General features: G+C 41.0%; 1 pseudogene; it reads left to right on the top strand.

The window, feature by feature from the left end:
- Window positions 1-11392, top strand: part of LOC139374505 (centrosomal protein kizuna-like) — a 38533-nt pseudogene extending 27141 nt beyond the window's left edge.
- Window positions 11393-12170: the final 778 nt, after the last annotated feature.

Genomic DNA, 12170 nt, shown 5'->3' on the forward strand with positions numbered 1-12170 from the left:
TGACATTTTAATGTTTCCAGTGCTGAGGCACTTTATTTTCCTGCCTGGTACTCTGCATAAATTGACATCGAATTGAATGGTTGAGCCCATCTCTGTCATTGGTTAACATGCCAATCAATTCAAATGCTACCATAGTACCTTGATCTCTTACACACACACATTAGGACATTCCTTGAGTACCAAGTTGAATTTTTTTTTGTCTCTGTGTGTATTTGACCTGTACGTTATTTTAGGCTGTCCATCCTGGTGTTCTTCCTTCTACTGGAGAGCATCGAACAACTATTCCACAGAAGATAAAGAAATGCGTACTGGGTCTCATTAGTTGGTGATAGCAAATGTAAAAAAGTGGTCAGGTAGAAATTATAGTGGTCTTAAGTTTGGCTACAATTATTTTCGTTATCAACCAGTGTTTGTGGAGCTGGAGGAAAATGTATTATCCTGCCGCCAAGGGCTCTCACTTTTAAATTAAGTGTCATTCATTTAAGTGTCATTGCAGCACATCTTGGTTTCTAAGGGTTTTTGAAAGACACTGGATTGTCATAATAACCACACTTTGCAGCTGAATCATGGTTGTTCTGGCTTTTGGGAGTCAGGTAAATTCAACGGCTATGTGGCATTTGAAACTAAAGTGACAATTTGTCTTGTGATGTTCCATTTGTGTACACGATAAAGATCTAAAAACATTAATCAATAAGTGTTTGCCATCGAAAGCAGGAAAGGAAATAACATCTTGCCCAATTATGTCCTTTTTGCCAGATTGATCAGAACTACTGTCACCTAGTTGTCAGCTTGTGAGTTGTGAGTTTTAGTCCTGCCATGGCCTTTGCCATGTGTTTACTGTGTGTGGTGTGGCTCATCCCTAATGTGGAGTGTACTGAGAACAGCTGCTGTGCTCTGTACCCCTGACCTTTGGGCTGCTGGACTGAGCTCCGGGTTCCATGGCGATGGCTCACTCCGCTCTACATGTTCGGCAGCCTTTGTAACGCCAGGGAAGGCTTGAATGGAGAGGACCTTGATACATGTGGAGCAGTCGTCCTTCACCAGCTTCAGAGGTTGTTAAAGACCACGTCAAAGGGTTGGTTGCCTGTTACCTGAAGAGATAGTTAGCTTTAACTGGTCGACTACTGAGCCCAGGAAAATAAGGTACGGCTTCTGTGAACTCTGCACCAGATAAGGCATTTTGATGTCACTGTTTTTGAAAATGTGATTTATCATTTGATGCATTCTTTTCATTCGTAAATGGAGTTGTGTGGTAGGTGAGGCAGTTAAAATGATCTTCATTGTCATGCTGGTTAGCACAGTAATCTTATGGCCTTTTGAAATGAAGCCATGTACCGGATTTCTTTCTTTTTGCGTCCTTGATATTTTTTTCTAGAGAAAATTATGATTTGATATTAATTTGTATAATTACTTAATCATTATTCAATATGGCAAATATGTGCAAAAGATCACAGGTTGAAAAAGTTTAAATTGGTCTTGCTGTTTCAGGGTCCCTCAGTGTTATATTTGCTAAATCTTGCAACTAGCCTGAGTGAGTCAAGATGGGGATATTTTGAACTGTCTGTTCCTGTAATAACTGTGAGCTATAATTGAGTCATTCAGACCAGAGATATCAGTGCTCTACAAGTGACCGAGTTCAATAGACCAATCTTACCGTCGAAATGAAAAGTGAACTGATTCAAAGAGGAATTCCACTTTTCAGACAAAGAGCAGATTAGTTCCTGTGTGTTTTTCTTGACAGTTAGAGTGGAGTTTAGATGTCGGGGGTGAGAACACATTTAGAACAGGTTGAGATTGGATCGAATGGCCGTGAACTGGCCTCCATCCTCCACAAATGTAAAAGTAATTTGTGTAACCTCCAGCAGTAGCCTAACTGTGTGTGTGAATGTGATGAGCAAATTAAACTCTATCTGTGACTTTGGTTTCTTTTGATAATCAGGAGCTCCACATTGAACCATAGCTCCAAGCTCTGCTATGCTCTGCTAAATAAAGTGTCCTGATGTGTTTTATACCCTACAGTGGTCACTTGACTTTTTCTCAGTATGTAGCCAACTTCTGTTTCGTTAGGTTAACTTCCATTCACAAATATCAGTTAAGTTCCAATTATTTTCAGTATATCAAGATGTCAAATTATACCACTTTTTATTTGTGTGTACCATGTTTTTCTTTCCATCTACAAGGTTTTTCACCATACATGCATGAATGAGCAAAAAACATGAAGAACATGATGGTTTATGTTTGTGAAGTGTTTACAGTATATAGATAAGACAGTATAAGTACATTATCTCACTGTAAGGAAAGATGTTTATGTTGTATCTTACTATGTTACATATCCATTGAGACAACAGGCCTGTGTTCCTCACGATGCTGTGTGTCTCCACCCCTGTCCTCCACGCTGCAGCTCCTGTCTCCAACCTGACGCTGCTCCTCTGTGGGATCACTGGTTCAAGCACACCCTTCTGCTGAAGGACCACCATTTCCTCACCACCGAGCGCCTCGTCCAGCTGTTCACTCCACTGCTACTGCCGCACAATGCCTCATATAACACCAAGGTATGCATCTCACAATACACTAGTACAGTTTCTTTTACATACAGTACAGACTCCAGGGGTTTGAATCCCAGGTTTTTTCCACTTCTGGCTTGTTACTGTAGCAGTCTTCATGCACTGCAAGCACATAGTGCTCTAAAGTGCTACCAATTTGGGAGCACCAGTGCCCTAAAGACAAAAGCGAGCGCATATTCGTTAACATCATGGTTGTACGGAATTTTATTAGGGCCAGGTAATGAAAAAAAAAGGGATAAGTCTTGGTACCAGTTTAGGTTTTTTGCACATATAGTACTTTGAAAACTTTAAATACAAGGATAAAGTTGAAACTTTGAGAATAAAGTTACAATGACTTTTTTAGGATAAAGTCTAAATTCAATTGCAATATGTGGCAATATTTTGAGAATAAAGTCAATTTAACTTAACAAATTAAAATGACATTTTATTTAGAGAATGAAGTAAAAATATTGAGAATAAAGTAAACATTTTGAGAATTAAGTCGCAATTATATTTCCAGATTAAGGTAGGGAATCTGGTTAATTGCATAGCTACCTGGCTCCATGTTGCTGTGTACTGTAAACTGTAAAAAGGCCTTAGATGACCTGGTAAAACCTATGGCTTTAGTAACACGTTTTCCACTGACATAACATAATGGCTAAAGCATCTATGCAGCAATTTATTGCAATACCATATGGTTTCGTTTTGTCATGTGTCCATATGCCATATCGCCTTGGGACCTTTGGTCGTGTACTGCCGTCAGCGTCGTACGTGCCTAAGCTTCACACCTTGAGGATCGATTGACTTGGTTGTAGATCTGTTGTATAGTGTCTTGTGTTACTACGAAACCTCCTTCTGAAAATATCCAATCGGCTGCGCAACCTCTTCAAGGCCATAATACCAATAATATGGTTACTATGTAGTAAAAGACCAAGGATTTACTTGTTACTGAAGCCAATTATAAAATATACAGTGCCTTGCGAAAGTATTCGGCCTCCTTGAACTTTGCGACCTTTTGCCACATTTCAGGCTTCAAACATAAAGATATAAAACTGTATTTTTTTGTGAAGAATCAACAACAAGTGGGACACAATCATGCACACCCAATTTTCAGTTTTTGATTTGTTAAAAAAGTTTGAAATATCCAATAAATGTCGTTCCACTTCATGATTGTGTCCCACTTGTTGTTGATTCTTCACAAAAAAATACAGTTTTATATCTTTATGTTTGAAGCCTGAAATGTGGCAAAAGGTTGCAAAGTTCAAGGGGGCCGAATACTTTCGCAAGGCACTGTAGTTTCACCAGGCCATCTAACTCAGGCATTTCAACGGTGGCGTGCACAGCAACAGGGAGCCAGGGAAGGATGCACTTAACCAAATCCCCTACTTTAGTCTTGACATTCAACTGTGACTTTATTCTCCAAAATGTTTACTTCATTCTCAAAATGTTGACTTTATTCTCTAAATATCGCCACTTTATTCACGAAATGTTACAACTTTATTCTCAAAGCATTTAGAGTTTTTAAAAGTACTGTCTGTGCAACAATGAAAAAATCGAAGTACCACCATCCATGTATTTTTTCTCTTCACTTGGCGGTAAGACTCTTCTGTGTGGCTGTACCATTACAACAGTGAAAACTAGCCCAAACAGTTCAAAAGAGATGACTCATATTACCTGCGCAACTTTTTCTTTCTTCCAACGGCAGATTGGTGGTCCTTATTTTACATTCAGAAACCATGTCGCGGGCCATTCTAAAACTATTCGCGGGTCATTTGTTTACACTTTATACAGTCATGTTACCTCTTAGCTAGCTAGCTAACAACCTGGTAACTTTACTAGTATGCTATATCTGAACATTTGGGGGCACAGAAAGAAAGGAAAAGGGATAGCTTCTTCAGGAGATCATTGATCTTAGCAATGAATGAATGACTGATCTCATGCATGTCATCAGTCACAAACATAGGAAAATAGTGTTTTTATACAATGTAGAAACCTAATATTCAGATTTTTATGGATATCTACATAGGCATACAGAGGCCCATTATCAGCAACCATCACTCCTGTGTTCCAATGGCACATTGTGTTAGCTAATACAAGTTTATAATTTTAAAAGTCCATTAGAAACCTTTTTGCAATTATGTTAGCATAGCTGAAAACTGTTGTCCTGGTTAGAAGAAATAAAACTGTCCTTCTTTAGACTAGTTGAGTGTCTGCAGCATCAGCATTTGTGAGATCGATTACATGCTCTAAATGGCCAGAAACAAAGAACTTCTGAAACTCGTCAGTCTATTCTTGTTCTGAGCAATGAAGGCTATTCCATGCGAGAAATTGCCAAGAAACTGAAGATCTGGTGCAATGCTGTGTACTACGCCCTTCACAGAACAGCGCAAACTGACTCTAACCAGAATAGAAAGAGTGGGAGGCCCCGGTGCACAACTGAGCATGAGGACAAGTATATTGGAGTGTCTAGTTTGAGAAACAGATGCCTCACAAGTCCTCAACTGGCAGCTTCATTAAATCATACTCGCAAAACACCCGTCTCAACGTCTACAGTGGAGAGGCGAATCCGGGATGCTGGACTTATAGGCAGAGTTGCAAAGGAAAAGCCATATCTCAGACTGGCCAATAAAAATTAAGAATGGCAAAAGAACACAGACACTGGACAGAGGAACTCTGCCTAGAAGACCAGCATCCCGGAGTCACCTCTTCACTGTTGACGTTGAGACTGGTGTTTTGCGGGTACTATTTAACAAAGTTATTTGTTTCTGGCTATTTTGAGCCTGTAATCAAACCCACAAATGCTGATACTCAACTAGTCTAAAGAAGGCCAGTTTTATTGCTTCTTTAATCAGAAAACAGTTTTTAGCTATGCTAACATAATTGCAAAAGGGTTTTCTAATGATCAATTAGCCTTTAGCTAACACAACGTACCATTGGAACACAAGCGTGATGGTTGCTGATAATAGGCCTCTGTACGCCTATGTAGATATTCCAGAAAAAAATCTGCTGTTTCCAGCTACAATAGTCATTTACAACATTAACAATGTCTACACTGTATTTCTGATCAATTTGATGTTATCTTAATGGACAAAAAGTTTGCTTTTCTTTCAAAAACAAGGACATTTCTAAGTGACCCCAAACTTTTGAACAGTAGTATGTGTGTGTGTGTGTGTGATATAGGCCATATCTCAATCGATAAAAGTAAAGAATTCTGGTACTCCTACATTTTAAATGTTAGGACACCATTGCCACCAATGAAAAGGTTCATTTAGAGCCCTGCAGCACGTCATGCATTACAAGGATATCTTAAAACATTTTTACCGACACATACAGTGTTAAACCTCAGACAACACGATATCAGGGGCTTTCGTATGTTATAGTTGTCTTTCAAAGATAGCAGCCATTGTATGGTCAATCGGTGTTAAGAAGGCGATAGCACTTTGGGCCTCTTTGTCTCTGTGGGTGTGAATCATAGTGATTCTCATTCATCAAATTACTACACAGGGTGACCTTGACCGAAGGGAAACTCTGACCCGTGCACTAATCGCAAATAACAGTCTCTGCCCAGTCTTCTTTCATCCTGTGGCTTATTCTCCTGAAAACACAGGCCTTTAATTTGTTATTAGCTGAACTATTGCTGAGGCCTAGGCCCGTGTGAATGAGGCAGGCATTAGACCTTCTTCACAACCGAGGCGGGAGTCTTTGAAAGTCCCTACTCATTGACCTTGCAACAGAGTATGCCTAATTAAACGGCCGATGAAATTACAGTGACTATTCACCAGGCCCACAGAGGCTGAAATCTTGAGATAAGAGCATCTCATCTTCCTTCCTGAATCGTCTCTGTTACTTTCTTTGTTTGTGTGCTTAGGGTTTTCATTTAACTGAGACACACATGTAACTGTATCACAAACAAAATCAATGTGTAGGTCTATACAGATTAATCTCTTAACATTTGATGGAGTGGGAAATATCTGTTCTTCCCAACAAAGGATAAGTTTATTTCTTGTAATATAATCAGTTTTGAAAAACAACTATCTTATTTGTATTCAATTTCCTGACGCAAGACAGAGAGGCAGAGAGAGGCTGTAGAGGCTCTTGAAAATATGAACTGACAAAGAGAAGGGAGGTGCCGCCATCCTGATCATCATGTCCAAGTGCACCAGGAAGAGCTTGAGTGTGTGTCTCTCTCTCTCGCTCTCTCTCTCGCTCGCTCTCACTCTCAGGGATTTATTGGCATGGGAAACATGTTTACATTGCCAAAGCAAGGGAAATATATAATAAACAAAAGTGAAATAAAAAATGAACAGTAAACATTAGACTTACAAAATTTCCAAAATAATAAAGACATTTCAAATGTCATATTATGTGTGTATATATATATGCACAGTGTGGTAATGATGTGCAAATAGTCTCTCTCTCTCTCTTTCTCTCCCTATCTCTCACAAACACACACAGCAGCTTATTCTCCTTCACTCTCATACACGAGAGCAAACTGAATTTCTATTCACGTCTTGCCACACAGCCTTCACCACTCTGTAACAAACGGGAGCATGCAGCTCGGATGCACACTCAAAGAGGCCCTTTGAGTATTCAAGGACCAACAGTTGCATTCATTGATATTTAAAATGCAGTGGTTTGGGTTTGTGAGAGCTCTCTCTGCTCCATGGTACATTTGACTATATTTAAAAAGAGAAATATCAGGAATAGTGATCAGGACATTTTTGATTGTCAGTGTTGAAGAGGAGATCAGATTGGAGTTGGTGTTTGTTCCCCTCTCAGGATATGAAAGCCTGTACACACTGTCAGTCTCCCAATGACCTGCCTATAATATTGTACATGTACTTAAAGTTTGTCTGTGTCTAAAATCCTCCTGATCCTCCCCTTCATATTAGTGCTCATTAAAAGTTGTGAACAGCCATCTGAGCTGAGAGGCAGCCTTTGAAGACAAGAGAGGGCCTATCTCTCAGATGATGATGGCTGGTTTGATATGGTGAAAGGAATCTGTATGTCATCACACAGTATCCTCGTCTCCCAGGAGATAAGTGGAGAGGAAGGAAGAGAGCAGTTTGTCTCTATCCTCTCTGCCAAGTGGAGATATCTTAACGTATTTCACATTAATGTGAGGATGATTGCATTCTTTAGGCGCTTGTCTAATCTCATGGGAGAGGGAGAGAGAGATGCAGTGCTCGGTCAGGATGTGTGCAGTGCTCTGTACCACAGCCAGGCCTGGTAGATTACTTGTTTAATTGATAGTTGTTCAATTGGACTCTCCCTTCACAATGTGGAAGCAATTAGAATGTGGTTTTAATTTGCCATGGTTGCAGGCCAAAGTGCTGCTGAGGACACTTTTGTCCCGTTCCAGTGAGGAGTGCCCCTCGGTGGAGGTGGCGAGTGAGTCGTCATCCTGTGGCCTTCCCTCATTCCCCTATGACAGTGCTGTGGAGGTCCGACCAGTCAGACCTGCTCAGGACCACAGCGCTGCAGGAATGCAAGGACATTATTGTTCTCTCACCATGTCTGGCTGGCCACTTGGTACAGTAGCTAATGTGCTAGTCCAAGTAGTAATGCATCATTCTCCAGATTATGATAGTGAACTGTGTAACCAGTCAAGACTAAAACTAATGAGGGAAGTATGACCCTGTCCAATGATGCCTGTGTTTTTAGACTAGAACTATTTCAATCAGAAGCAATTTGCAGATATTGCAAGTTTAGTTTTCACAACATCACAAACAGAAAAAAGTCAGAATGGTGCCATTTCTGTTAAGTATGAGCAATCGCTATACTGAAATGAAACTTCCCTCATATGACAAAGAATCACAACACTTTTAACGTAGGCCTCTTTCTGAATCCCTGGCAGCCCGTCTTCATAGGGCCCTCTATTCAGACAAAGGGAAACCCAGAGTCCCAGCCTCCCCCTGTCTCAGAGCTCTGTGTGGGGCTCCCTTTCTTACAGGACTACAAAGTGGTGAAGAGGACAGCCAGGACGAGAGCCCTGTGGAAAGTATTCCTATTGGAGGTAAAAAGGCAGTGCTGAGCCCTGCATTCAGAGTTCTTGTGTAGCGTTGGTTTTCCTCTCACAGCCGCTGATAATGGGCTCTTTTAAATGGATGGCTGTGGCAGGATGATCAAGGTCAATCTGGGGTCAAAGTCCCACCTGTAGAGCTGTGCAATTCCTCTAATTATCTTGAAGAAACAGTGCATGTTTTTAGCTGGCCAGAGTAGAGGCGTGGCCAAATTGATAATTCACACCCATATAATGCAGCGGTTTCATTGTCAGGACACCGGGGTGTAGCTAGAGATTGGCCATTGGTTCTCATTATCTTCTAAACAATGCTATGCAGCAGCATACTTGAAAAGGCGAGATGTGAAGGCATGCTGAAAGCGGCCTGGGTTCCAGTTCACACCAGAATCTCAGAAACACTTGGCTAGCATAGATTTCATACTGAGCATTTAATCTGTGAGCATCTCCAAGGGCGCAAGCCCACAGAACCAGTCCAGTTTCAAATCATAACTAATCAAAAGCAAAATATTTTTTGAAAACAGACATTTGCAGTCCAGTTTCATGGCTGGAGCCACTGCTGTTCAACAGTGAGTGTTGTCTATCTGTTACCACACACTGTCAGCACAAACGGAAGGTAATGAGTTAAGAATGTGTGGCTGTATATGCTTAAAAGTGACATGCATTTATTATTTCTACAAACAAAACAACTACAATGGACAGATACTTAGACGTACAGTGCCTTCGGAAAGTATTCAGACCCCTCGACTTTTTCCACGTTTTGTTACGTTACAGCCTTATTCTAGAATGGATTAAATAAATAAATAAATCCTCATCAATCTACACGTAATACCCCATAATGACAAATTGAAACAGGTTTTTAGATTTTTTTTGCAAATGTATTAAAAATAAACTGAAATACCTTATTTACATAAGTATTCAGACACTTTTGCTATGAGACTCGATATTGAGCTCAGGTGCCTCCTGTTTCCATTGATCATCCTTGAGATGTTTCTACAACTTGATTAGAGTCCAACTGTGGTAAATTCAATTGATTGGACATGATTTGGAAAGGCACACACCTGTCTATATAAGGTCCCACCGTTGACAGTGCATGTCAGAGCAAAAACCAAGCCATGAGGTCAAAGGAATTGTCCGGAGAGCACAGATCTGCGGAGGCACAGATCTGAGAAGGGTACCAAAAAATGTCTCCAGCATTTAAGGTCCCCAAGAACACCGTAGCTTCCATCATCCTTAAATGGAAGAAGTTTGGCCACCCGACCAAACTGAACAATTGGGGGAGAAGGGCTTTGGTCAGGGAGGTGTTGTCACTCTGACAGAGCTCTTGAGTTCCTCTGTGGAGAAGACAACCATCTCTGCAGCACTCCATCAATCAGGTCTTTATGGTAGAGTGGCCAGACGGAAGCCACTCAGTAAAAGGCACATGACAGCCGGCTTGGAGTTTGACAAAAGTCACCTAAAGGACTCTGACTATGAGAAACAAGATTCTCTGGTCTGATGAAATTTGAGATTGAACTATTTGACCTTAATGCCAAACGTCCCGTCTGGAAGAAACCTTCCCTACGGTGAAGCATGGTGGTGGCAGCATCATGCTGTAGGGATGTTTTTCTACAGCAGGGACTGGGAGACTAGTCTGGATCAAGGGAAAGATGAATGGAGCAAAGTACAGAGCGGTCCTTGATGAAAACCTGCCCCAGAGCGCTCAGGACGTCAGACTGGGGCAAAGGTTCACCTTCCAACAGGACAATGACCAAAGTACACAGCCAAGACAACAAAGCCACAGTAGTGGCTTTGGGACAAGTCTCTGAATGCCCGGACTTGAACTTGATCAAACATCTTTGGAGAGACCTGAAAATGGCTGTGTACCGACGCTCCCCATCCAACCTGACAGAGCTTGAGAGGATCTGCAGAGAAGAATGGGAGAAACTCCCCAAATACAGGTTGCCAAGCTTGTTGAAGCAGCCTCAAGTCTTCCTGGGTCTGCTGCTACAAAGTACTGAGTAAAGGGTCTGAATAGTTATGTAAATGTGATATTTCAGTTTTTTTATTTTTAATACATTTGCAAAAATGTCAACTTGTTTTTTTTTTTTCTGTCATTTTGGGATATTGTGTGTAGATTGATGTGGAGAGATAAAAACGATTGAATCCATTTTAGAATAAGGATGTAACGTAACAAAATGTGGAAAAAGTCATATTGTCTTAATACTTTCCGAATGCACTGTATTTGTCACATAAATGCTACATTGTTTAATCATTTCTGTAAGGCCAAACATTAATTTGTTGCCCACAGAGTCCAAAGTATTCGATCATTAGCCAACTCTTGACATTTCTAGCCTGAAACTGGGATTAAAACGACTACATGCTATTATGTTGATTTACCATGGTGGACAAATTTTACAACCTTTCAGCTTCTTTATTGATTTTGAAGACTGTGTAGTTGTCAAATATGATACCTAATCCACTGTATATGGAAGTAGTTAGTGTTTTATTTAAAGAAAATCACCCAATCTCTTCTGAGTAGGGGTGCCTGCCAACCTGATACAGAGATAATGTGGAGGGTGAATGTGGTGTCGTGGAAACTGTTTCTCTTCTTGGCTTGCGCATGTACACTACTTACATACACAGTTTAGCCTGCCCTGCTCTGAAGACCCAAAGAGCCAGCCATCGGTGTGTGTTGTCTCATCAAACACACAGCCTCTGAAAGTTGGAAACTTGGGTCTTGAGTCAATATTTAAATGGGGCATTTTGTGTTTTTTGAACAGAGACGACAAAAGCATATCAGCTGCTTAAACAGTCTGCCACGCAGGAGAGGCAGCAGAGCTCGAGATGAGGAGGAGGGTCTGTCAGATAAGGGGAATCGTCGTCCATACCACCCCACACTACCCCTCCACTACCCCACTGTGGCCTAATCATCGGTCAACACTGACCATATGGCTCACCGTCCCATAAGGAATTGTTACTAGGGTCGTACAAAGAATATACCCACCGTGTCTACAGATTTTTTTGAGTCAGTCAAAGGACACAGCTTTCATCTGTGCTTTTCATCCATTTACATATACAGTACCAGTCAGAAGTTTGGACACACCTACTCATTCAAGGGTTTTTCTTTATTTTTACTATTTTCTGCACTGTAGAATAAGTGTGAAGACATCAAAACTATGAAATAACACTTGGAATCATGTAGTAACCAAAAAAGTGTTAACCAAATTCAAATATTTCTTCAAAGTTGCCACCCTTTGCCTTGATGACAGCTTTGCACAATCTTGGCATTCTCTCAACCAGCTTCATGAGGAATGCTTTTCCAACAGTCTTGAAGGAGTTCCCACATATGCTGAGCACTTGTTGACTGCTTTTCCTTCACTCTGCAGTTCAACTCATCCCAAACCATCTCAATTGGTTTGAAGTCGGGTGATTGTGGAGGCCAGGTCATCTGATGCAGCACTCCATCACTCTCCTTATTGGTCAAATAGCCCTTACACAGCCTGGAGGTGTGTTTTGGGTCATTGTGCTGTTGAAAAATGTATTATAGTCCTACTAAGCGCAAACCAGATGGGAAGGCGTGTCGCTGAAGAATTCTGTGGTAGCCATGCTGGTTAAGTATGCCTTCA

The sequence above is a fragment of the Oncorhynchus clarkii genome, chromosome 19, assembly GCF_045791955.1.
Source record: "Oncorhynchus clarkii lewisi isolate Uvic-CL-2024 chromosome 19, UVic_Ocla_1.0, whole genome shotgun sequence".
Lineage (NCBI taxonomy): Eukaryota > Metazoa > Chordata > Actinopteri > Salmoniformes > Salmonidae > Oncorhynchus > Oncorhynchus clarkii.